This window comes from Scylla paramamosain, chromosome 5 (genome assembly GCF_035594125.1).
Source record: "Scylla paramamosain isolate STU-SP2022 chromosome 5, ASM3559412v1, whole genome shotgun sequence".
Taxonomy (NCBI): Eukaryota; Metazoa; Arthropoda; class Malacostraca; order Decapoda; family Portunidae; genus Scylla; species Scylla paramamosain.
Window position 1 is genome coordinate 3,759,192 of NC_087155.1, and position 9,942 is coordinate 3,769,133.

Consider the following 9,942-nt stretch of genomic DNA (forward strand, 5'->3'; position numbering starts at 1 on the left):
TATCAGGGGTGTTCAATGAGAAAAATCAATCTTATCTGTCCAGCATTGGTTCCTTTTCTTTGTTGCAAGGTCTTGTTTGCCCATACAAAGAAGGTTCTGCCACTTCTTTTCTGTTTACTCCCATGACCTTTGAACCAGGGGGAAGGCTGAGTTGAGGACAGTGGCTATCTCAGCCCATGCCCTTCTCTTGTCTTGCACTGTTAGGTTTGGCCCAAATTTTCCTTTATATCTTTTTGCTCCTTAACCAAATTGAGAAGAAAGGCAACTTCATCTCTGGACCAATTAGGAGTCCGTTTGGGAGTACTGCTGATAAGTGCTTCCATGGTGCCTGCTAAGATAGCTTACAAATGTAAACAAACCACCAAGGTACAAGCCAGAAAAAATGTTGCTTGAAATTGCACATTTCAATCTATTTTTTAGCTCTAAAATTCATTTACATTGTTAATACACCTTTCTATGTGCTTTCTGTGGTCTTTCTTTAATTTTAATAGCTATATGTTTTGCTCTCCACTTCTTCTTTTCATACTGGTATCCAGCACTTAAGTTTTCCAAAGAATACTTTGCTGAGCGAGCGCTCTGCATTTCTGAAAGTAGTACTTAAGTACCCTGCTCAGCTAAATGCTCCAGACAATGCTTAAGTATAAGTAGATTGAAATACTATGTATTCTTCATAGGTAAGGCCCCAGATCCTAAGACTGATCCCTGTGGTACCCCATTGGTTATGTTAATCCACCTGGATGCTTTTCCATTTATTACTACTCTTTGTTTATTGTTGTTTAGAGAGAGAGAACAAAACAAACACAAGCACACACATGCGCGTGCACACACACACACACAGAGAGAGAGAGAGAGAGAGAGAGAGAGAGAGAGAGAGAGAGAGAGAGAGAGAGAGAGAGAGAGAGAGAGAGAGAGAGAGAAGAAGAGAGAGAGAGAGAGGAAGAAGAGATGGTGGGTGGGATGAATGGAAAGAGGAAGGGAAGGAAGGCAGAGAAGGTCAGGAAAGGGAGAGGGAAGGAGGGAAGAGAGAGAGAGAGAGAGAGAGAGAGAGAGAGAGAGAGAGAGAGAGAGAGAGAGAGAGAGAGAGAGAGAGAGAGAGAGAGAGAGAGAGAGAGAATTGGATGGATAGATGGTAGGAGGGAGGGAGGGAGGGAGGGAGGGAGGGAGGGAGGGAGGGAGAGAGAGAGAGAGAGAGAGAGAGAGAGAGAGAGAGAGAGAGAGAGAGAGAGAGAGAGAGAGAGAGAGAGAGAGAGAGAGAGAGAGAGAGAGAGAGAGAGAGAGAGAGAGAGAGAGAGAGAGAGAGAGAGAGAGAGAGAGTTTTAGATGTGGTTATTGTGATGGTAGTACTGCACACACACACACACACACACACACACACACACACACACACACACACACACACACACACACACACACACACAGTTTTAGATGTGATTATTGTGATGGTAGTACTGCACAGCCACAGCACTGCATCACACCAGATGAGAACAAAACACACACTATTTTAGGGATTTTGGTGAATCTTTTGCTGTTGCCTCTTTTGCTGTTGCCTTATCAAAATCTTTTGATAGTCTGGCACAAAGCTTTGATTTCCAAGCTACCCTCCCACAGCTTCTATCCTTTTCTCTGAAACTTCAAGTTTCCTTTCTGACCATTCTATTGCTGCTGTGGTAGATGGACACTGTTCTTTTCCTAAGTCTATTAAGAGTGGTATTCCTCAGGGTCCTGTCCTGCCACCCACTTTCTTCCTATTATTCATCAACGATCTTCTAAAGCAAACTTTTTGTCTTATCCACTCCTATGCTGACGATACCACCATGCACTTTTCCGTGTCTTTTTATAAACGTCCAACCCTTCAGGAAGTAAATGGTTCTCACAGGGAAGCCACAGAATGCCTGACTTCTGATCTCTCTAAAATTTCTGATTGGGGCAGAGCAAACGTAGTATTGTTCAATGCCTCACAACTCATCTCCAACTAAAACAATTTCTATGAAGTTAGGCATTCTGAGTCATCTCTGCCAGTTTTTCTCACCCCCCTCAGGCTGCTAACTCTGTACAAGGCCTCATCCGTCCATGCATGGAGTATGCTTGAAATGTATGGGAATATTCCACTCATACTGCTATTTTAGAGAGGCTGGAATCAAAAGCTTTCCATCTTATCAACTCCTCCCCTCTAACTGACTTTATTCAGCCTCTCTCCCATCATCATAATGTTGTATCTCTTGCTATCTTCTACCAGTATTTTCACACTCAGTGCTCCTCTCATCTTGCTAACTGAATGCCTCCTCTCCTCCCACGGCCTCACTGCACAAGACTCTTTTCTTTCTCTCATCCACTTCTCTAATGCAAGAGTTAACCAGTACTCTCAATCATTCACCCCTTTCTCTAGTAAACTCTGGAATTCCCTGCCTGCTTCTGTATTTCCACCTTCCTATGACTTGAACTCTTTGAAGAGGGAGGTTTTAACACATCCTCTGTTTTTTTTTACTGCTCTATCTGACATCTTATGGGAACTGGCAATAAGTGGGCCTTTCTTTTTAAAAATTTTTGTTGCCCTTGACTAATGGGCCTCTTACATAACACACACACACACACACACACCCACACACACAATTACCATATTTTTAACTTTATGATGAAACATAATAAATTTTTTTTCCGCAAAACATCCTTGTAAAAAATAAGGGTGCGTTTTTATGCAGAGGTGCATCTAATACACAGGCAAATACAGTAGCTATATAACGCTAGAATTTTTGGCTGCTAAGTATTATAATGCATTTGTTTGAATTGTAGATGATTTTAAGCCATAATTGCAATTGTGTTAGATTCATAGGTGACTTGTTTCACTAGTATCTGGAATCTCTTACATGGAACATTGCACAGTTCATTTGAGGTGCCTAGAGCCAGTGTGACTCAAGTAATATCTCTTCAATAAATTGAGATAGAAAGTAATGATTGGCATAAAAAAATTCAGTAATTTATGCCCTTTACAACTATTCAGTTGAATTACACTATGAAGTTACAATTAAATTACATTATAAACAAATAGGTGACTGCTTTTTTCTTTGATACAATTTTGTTAGGGACATCACACAGCTACATTAAAATTGTATCTAGTGTCCACACATTGTTTATTTCCTTTATTTTATCAAGTTGTTTTATTTTCTATGTACTAATAGGGAAATCACAACCATTAAAAAGTCTTCTTTTTTAGTGAACTAATCCATCTTATGAAGCAAAAATGTAAGCGACATATAAGTACTTCCTAAGATGAACACAAACAAAGAGAATGATACAAGCTTAAAAAATTAAACTGGAGGAAACTTAAACAAAAGAACTAATAAACATTATAAAAATATATAATTATAAAGTATAATACAATATAAAGAAATAATAAAATCTTTTGATGATTCCAAAGCTCACGTAGGCTTCCCCCATGCTTCTTTGTCTTTTAGCGATATTTTTCTTACATTTTTCTTCCTCTGGAGGGTCCTTGCTCCTCTGGGGGTGCACTGTTGTTCCCCATAATAATGAAAGGCTTACATATTGTGTAAAAACAAAATTAAGACAGCACCCTGTCATTTAAAGGTAGCAAGCAGGCTGGAGAGAGGGAGAATGTGAAGTGTTGTGGTGGGGAGGTGTCCCATTGTAGGTGTAGGTTCACTCAAAATCTATCCAGCACTCTGGATCAGCCTACGCCGCCATGACACACAACTCGCCTGGCTCTTCCCATGCTGCTCTGGCCCCCAGCAACTGATAGCTATCACTCAAGCACAACAGGAAGGTTCCATGGATAATTTCACTTGAATGGATTTTTTACCCAATTACATGTCCATTCTGACTTCCAAGCTCTCTCCTGTCAAGGTAAGAAGGTTGGGGAAGACAATGCAATAAAAATAATATTTTCAGCCATGAGGTCGCTTATGTCACTCTGGGCACCTTATTTTTACAATGAGGGCATGCTAAACTGATGCATGTGGCTCAGTGATTGGTGATGAGTGTCAAGCCAGGGGCTTTTTTACATTTTATTTTGGGTTGTCCACCAGTACCTGAAGCTGCTCCACTGAAGCTAAAACACAATCTCCAGTGAATGAGATTTCTTCATAACTCTCAAATTTTTTTTTATTTCTTCACTAAGAGATTATTTTGCTAGAGGAGACAATAATGTTGAAGGCAGTGGCTGTAATTGTACAGCAGCAGACATAGCAAAAGTAGTACTTGGGGCAGCAGAAGCAGAAACATAACTTGTATGTGGAGTGAGAGGTGTGGCAGGTGAGGTAGCAGGAAGGACAGGCAGTGACACAGGAGTGTCGGCTGACGTGCCATGAGGCTATACGCACACCACACAACTAATATCCGGCATGCTTTTGCCAGTACCTCACTCCTTTGGGTAAGGTAAGACTTCCTCTTACCCATCATGGTGAAAGAGAGCAAAAAGTAGGAAGTGATTTTTAAAATGTGGATGACGAATTATCGAGCATACATTGTGAAGTACTAGGGCCTAAGGATGTCATAAGATGATTTTTTGCATTTTTTGATATTTTTTTTATTTTTGACTTGGCTGGTCCCCTTAATGTTGGAAAAGTTGTGATCTGTCATGTTTGAGATGGTTAATCTCTTGAACAAAAGATCCACAGGTATGAAGAAACGGTCCAACAATATCAAAGGTTCATATGTTTGATCGAATTGTTCTACTTTCAGGTGTGCCACTGTTCATGCACCAGAATAAAACATTTTCAAGTATGTTACCACAAGGACTGGACACAATTTCTTTAATGTTAATATTAATTCCTTCTGGAGGAAATGGATGATGTATTATTTTCCAACACTGACAATACAATAAAAATGGCACAGTAAGAAATCTGATGATAAGAGATAATGTATTGGTACATGACAACAAGACTTTTAGGGATGTCTGAAAACTTAATAGTGAATAAAGTTTTGCCTAGTTCTGATGGAAAGATCAGATGTTCAAATAAGATATAAAATACAAATGAAAAATTTAAAATGAGGATCAACAAGATGCAGAAGTGAATAAATCAGTTCATAAACTTGTATTTATATTAGATACCAGTTGAGGAACAGTACACATTTCTATGATGGGCGAGTGTAATACAATTCTTTTTATTATTATCATTTTATTATTATTATTATGTAGGAGGGGCACCTGCCAAGGGCAACAAAATTGCAATTAAAAAAAAAAAGAGGCCCACTAAGGTCCTGGTCCCCAAACATAGTCAAAAGTGGTAGTCAAAAATTACAGGATAAGTGTCTTGAAGCCTATACTATGCTATACTATACTATATTAATATATTAGTAACTTCCCATTTTCTTTATGTCTCATGTGTTTGGTTCTAATGTTTTTCTTGACATGCTTATTAGTACATCAATGGCACTGTAAGATTTCACTTACCAATATTGGTACATCAATGGCACTGTAAGATTTCATTTACCAATCATCAATCAACATGTGATGAACCTGGCCAGTGCCCAGAGTTATTTGTATTGCACCATGTGTGTGACTATGTTCTGCTGGTGTCAACAATGTTGTAAGTTATTTTTTGTTGATACACATTGGAGAAGTTACTTTGTTGTTTGTAAAGCTCTCCTGTGACTCTTTTAAGATTATCGGGTTGTGTTGGAGGTCATGACCTGGAAGATTTAAAACAGACTGCATTTCTTAAGGATACTCATAAGTGTGGTGGTATTCTAATGTGATGATTTAAATAAGGCACTGTAAAATGCTAAGAATTAACATCTGTGGGACCACCCAATGATTCGGGTTTTTACCTGCTGATCATGTGATTACTGTTTAAGTTATTACAATAATTAAGGGATGGCATTTATGAAAGTTACTGTAAATACTGTGACATGATAGTCTAGTTATAAGGACTTGTACTGACTGGTACCTGAACAATGATTGGTTATATGATGATGTGATTGTTGTGACAATGTAAAACATTATTGCACATTGAATCATATATGAATAAATCAGCTAGATGCAATGCAATGGTATGCTTGATCCAGACCATCTGTGCACATTACCCCAACCATTAGGGGTTAAGCTTCATAGCTATGATGTGGGCATAATAAATTTATTTAGATAGTGGTACATTTAGATTACAATTTGTTGAACTTACAGGTGCAAAGAGATAGAATGTGGGCTATCTTAATATTAGGGTTGGTTTGATTTTGTCACGATACAAACAAGTGCTAGATTAGGGTTAGTTCAATAATAGCTAAAATAAGTTTTGTAGTAAAAATTTAATACTAACAGATTATGCTCAGTTTGTGATCCCACGTCAACTTCAAGTAACTTACTTAGAAAAGGTTTAATTTTTGCTTCTCTAAACGCCAGGAAACCATGCTAGAAATAAACGACCGACAACCTGATGCCACATAACATGACAGGGAAAGCTTGGAATAATCTACACATCGCGAACCATTGCAGCACATCAGTCTAAGCATTAATGACTTACATATTGCCGCCTATAGATAGGAACACCAAGCTGATGCCCTTATAAGCCTTCCTTCTCAAGCTGGCAGCAATACCAGCTTGCGTCACACACAAAGAACGCCCAACTTACACCCTATCATAGACAATCACAGGCTATTTTTACGCTTATATATATGCAAAGATGATAAATATCGTGCACACTCACTTTATATATGTTACAGCTTCATTCTTGTCGAGATTCAGAGCGACTAGGCACCAAAATGTGTGCCAGCCTCAGAACTGCGTCGCACAGCGTCAGCTGATCTTTGTTTTGTTGTCCAGACACCCTAGCGACTAGCGAGCACCCTTGGCGGAGGGGAGTTATCGTACCTACTGTACTGTACGTGTGGATTCTCAAAATTATCGTTTAATAATAATATTAATAGTAATAACAACAACAACAACAACAACAAAAAAAAAAACAAGAAGAAAAAGAAGAAAAATTATTATTATTATTATTATTACCATTAGATCATCTAGTTATCTAAGTAAAATATGTAAGCATGATTATATTCACTGAAAAAAACGATAAGGTGGCCAAGTCTTTATGTAGGGATGAAAATAAAGCAAAATTATTTTCTATATATTAGAAATCTCCTCTCATTTTGACAAGAAAAAATAAAATAAATAAATAAATAAATAAATAAATATATATATATATATATATATATATATATATATATATATATATATATATATATATATATATATATATATATATATATATATATATATATATATATATATATATATATATATATATATATATATATATATATATATATATATATATATATATATATATATATATATATATATATATATATATATATATATATATATATATATATATATACATACCAGCCATACAGGCGAGTACATAGGCATGCTGTGTGATGAGGTAACCTCATATGAGTAGGCGCATATTCACATATGAGGAGCACCGGGCCACAACATCGTAAACGCCAATTTCAAAATATACGGCAAAACGCTGTTAAAGATGCTTTATCATATTCTTATTATACCTCGAATAGATATAAATTTTATAATGTTTTTTTTTTTATTCTAGTTAAATCTGAGTGTTATTTTGTTACTCTCTCTCTCTCTCTCTCTCTCTCTCTCTCTCTCTCTCTCTCTCTCTCTCTCTCTCTGCTTGCATTTGGAGATGATCATTGCTAGAAATACATGCTTACCTTTAGAACGCAATTATTCTCTCTCTCTCTCTCTCTCTCTCTCTCTCTCTCTCTCTCTCTCTCTCTCTCTCTCTCTCTCGACAAACTCTTTCGACAAACTCTCTCTCTTTCGACAAACATTATACTCAGTATTATAGCCCTATAAGTGGTGGTGATAAAATCATTCGTGGTCCACAATATGAAGTTACTCGATACTCTACCATTAGACTAACCTATCTAAGGCGGCCAGGGTGAGCAGTGATGTTAGCAGCCGATGTGATGGGAGACAACACCATGAGCTGTGTACTTGCTGATCCTTTCTAGTACCCATAAACAGATAATAGGTGTAAAGAGTATGCAGGTTTTAACTATTTGTACTCAACATGTCGCGTCTTCATCACTTCTGCCTAGAGCAGCAACTGTCGAGAATGCTGATTGGTTTTCAAGGCACTGACCATGCTCTGTGATTGGCTCAGCAGCGTTATACAACTTGAGGGAAGCACTCTGATTGGCTCACTAGCTCCGAGGTGTGCGATGGAGGCAGGCATGTCGAACAAGGTTCTTGCAGGCAGAGCTAAGTTTATGTTTCCAGAGGATTTTAACCACGAACACCTTAACATATTTTAATTTTGGTAACACTGTGTAATGAACAATGTAACGCAGATTGTGATGATGTAAGATAAAATAATACAAAAAAAAAAAACAATACTTGCAATTAGAGCCATTTGAAGTGAAAGGTAAGAATTAAAGAGGCAGGTTTATGCAACACTTTATGCAAGCCTCCTAAACATCGTATGAATAAATTTCCTTGGAGTAGTCCTGTTGTGTGCATAATTTTATTCTGCACACAGTGATATGTGTAGAATGTTCGCAGTGATAATGCATGATTGGATAATGATAAAAGATTGGAGGTAACTCAGAGAGCCATAGAGTTACCAGTGCTTTCCAAGTTTCATGTGCACGAGCACGGAATAGAGTTTTTTTTCCAAAGACGATTTTTTTTACCGTTTCTCACCATACCAAAGGGTCTTGACCTATGTCATGCAGTAAAGGGATGTTTGAAAATGCTGATTCTACAAAAAACTAGATTCCGGGGACGGTGGCACTTAAGATGTTATGGCCTGGAGTGTTTCATATGTACTCATATGAGGTTACCTCATACACACAGCATGCCTATGTGCTTGCCCGTAGGGCTGCTACTGTTACTGTATGTAAAGCGTATGTACCTCATGTCATTATTCCTTGGCATTCATAAGTGAAATGTTCAATAGTTTTCTATTTGCATGAAAACGTGTAATATGTGTAAGTATCAGTATTCAATGCTATATTAAGCACCGAAGCCAATGCTCACTTGTTAGTAGAGTGTGGTTAACCTACTGGTCGCCTATGGGCGTCACTCACTGCCAAGTCGTGCTCAGACAAAGACGGGTAGGATGGTGACCGAGGTAAATACTTTAATTTTGTAGTAAAAACTGATTGTCATAGTGCCAAGTTGATTGCATGCATTGTTAGTGAATATTGTAATATGTTGAAAGTGTTTAATATCAGTGTATAATGTTATTTTGTAAGAAATTGAGACCGAGAACTTGTTTGCAGTTCTTACGACCATGCCTACCTTATCAATAAACGTCAGAGAGAGAACTGCCTTTCCTTGACCCTTCGATGATGGGTGTGATCAGTAAAACAGATCACCTGAGAGCCAATTGATGTCCAGCCGGTGTAGCTACAGCTACATATAAGCATTTGTAATATATATATATATATATATATATATATATATATATATATATATATATATATATATATATATATATATATATATATATTGTTACACCAGGGGGTATGGGTGCAGGTGGCAGCACTGTGGAGGTGGCAGCTCTGGGAGAGGCAGGAAAGCAGAGAGAGCAGAGATGCATGGCCCAAGAGGAAGCAAGCGTGTGCCTGCCTGCTTTGGAAGTGTTTGCCTGCCTGTTGAGTGCCCTGTTGAGTGACTGTCATGCCCTGGGAGACTTGTGGTACCGCTATGAACTTGTAAACCAGTGTACTTGCGGAGAATTTGTCAATAAACCTTGGAAATAGTGCCCATGTTTTTTTCCCTTGTGCCCTGGCCTCGCATGTGTGTGTGTGTGCCTTGTTCCGGCGTTCAGAGTGTGACTTTTTTAAGCCCCGCTGCTCTTGTTTCTCGACTCATGCCCGTGTGGATAACACGCCCACCCAGAGTGAAGGGCGGGCACAACAAGTGGTGTCATAGAGTGGGATCCGGGGAACAGTGAGCAG

The 9,942-nt window shown here is 38.2% G+C and overlaps 1 protein-coding gene across 2 annotated transcripts in view; it reads right to left on the reverse strand.

Annotated features, from left to right (window-relative positions):
• LOC135100423 (BCAS3 microtubule associated cell migration factor-like) overlaps window positions 1-6,801 on the reverse strand; it is a 109,745-nt gene extending 102,944 nt beyond the window's left edge. For both annotated transcript variants that reach the window (XM_064003274.1, XM_064003273.1), the window contains exon 1: window positions 6,660-6,801. The gene's annotated coding sequence lies outside the window, so the exon portion shown is untranslated. The remainder of the gene's footprint in view (window positions 1-6,659) is intronic.
• Between the last annotated feature and the right edge of the window lie 3,141 nt (window positions 6,802-9,942).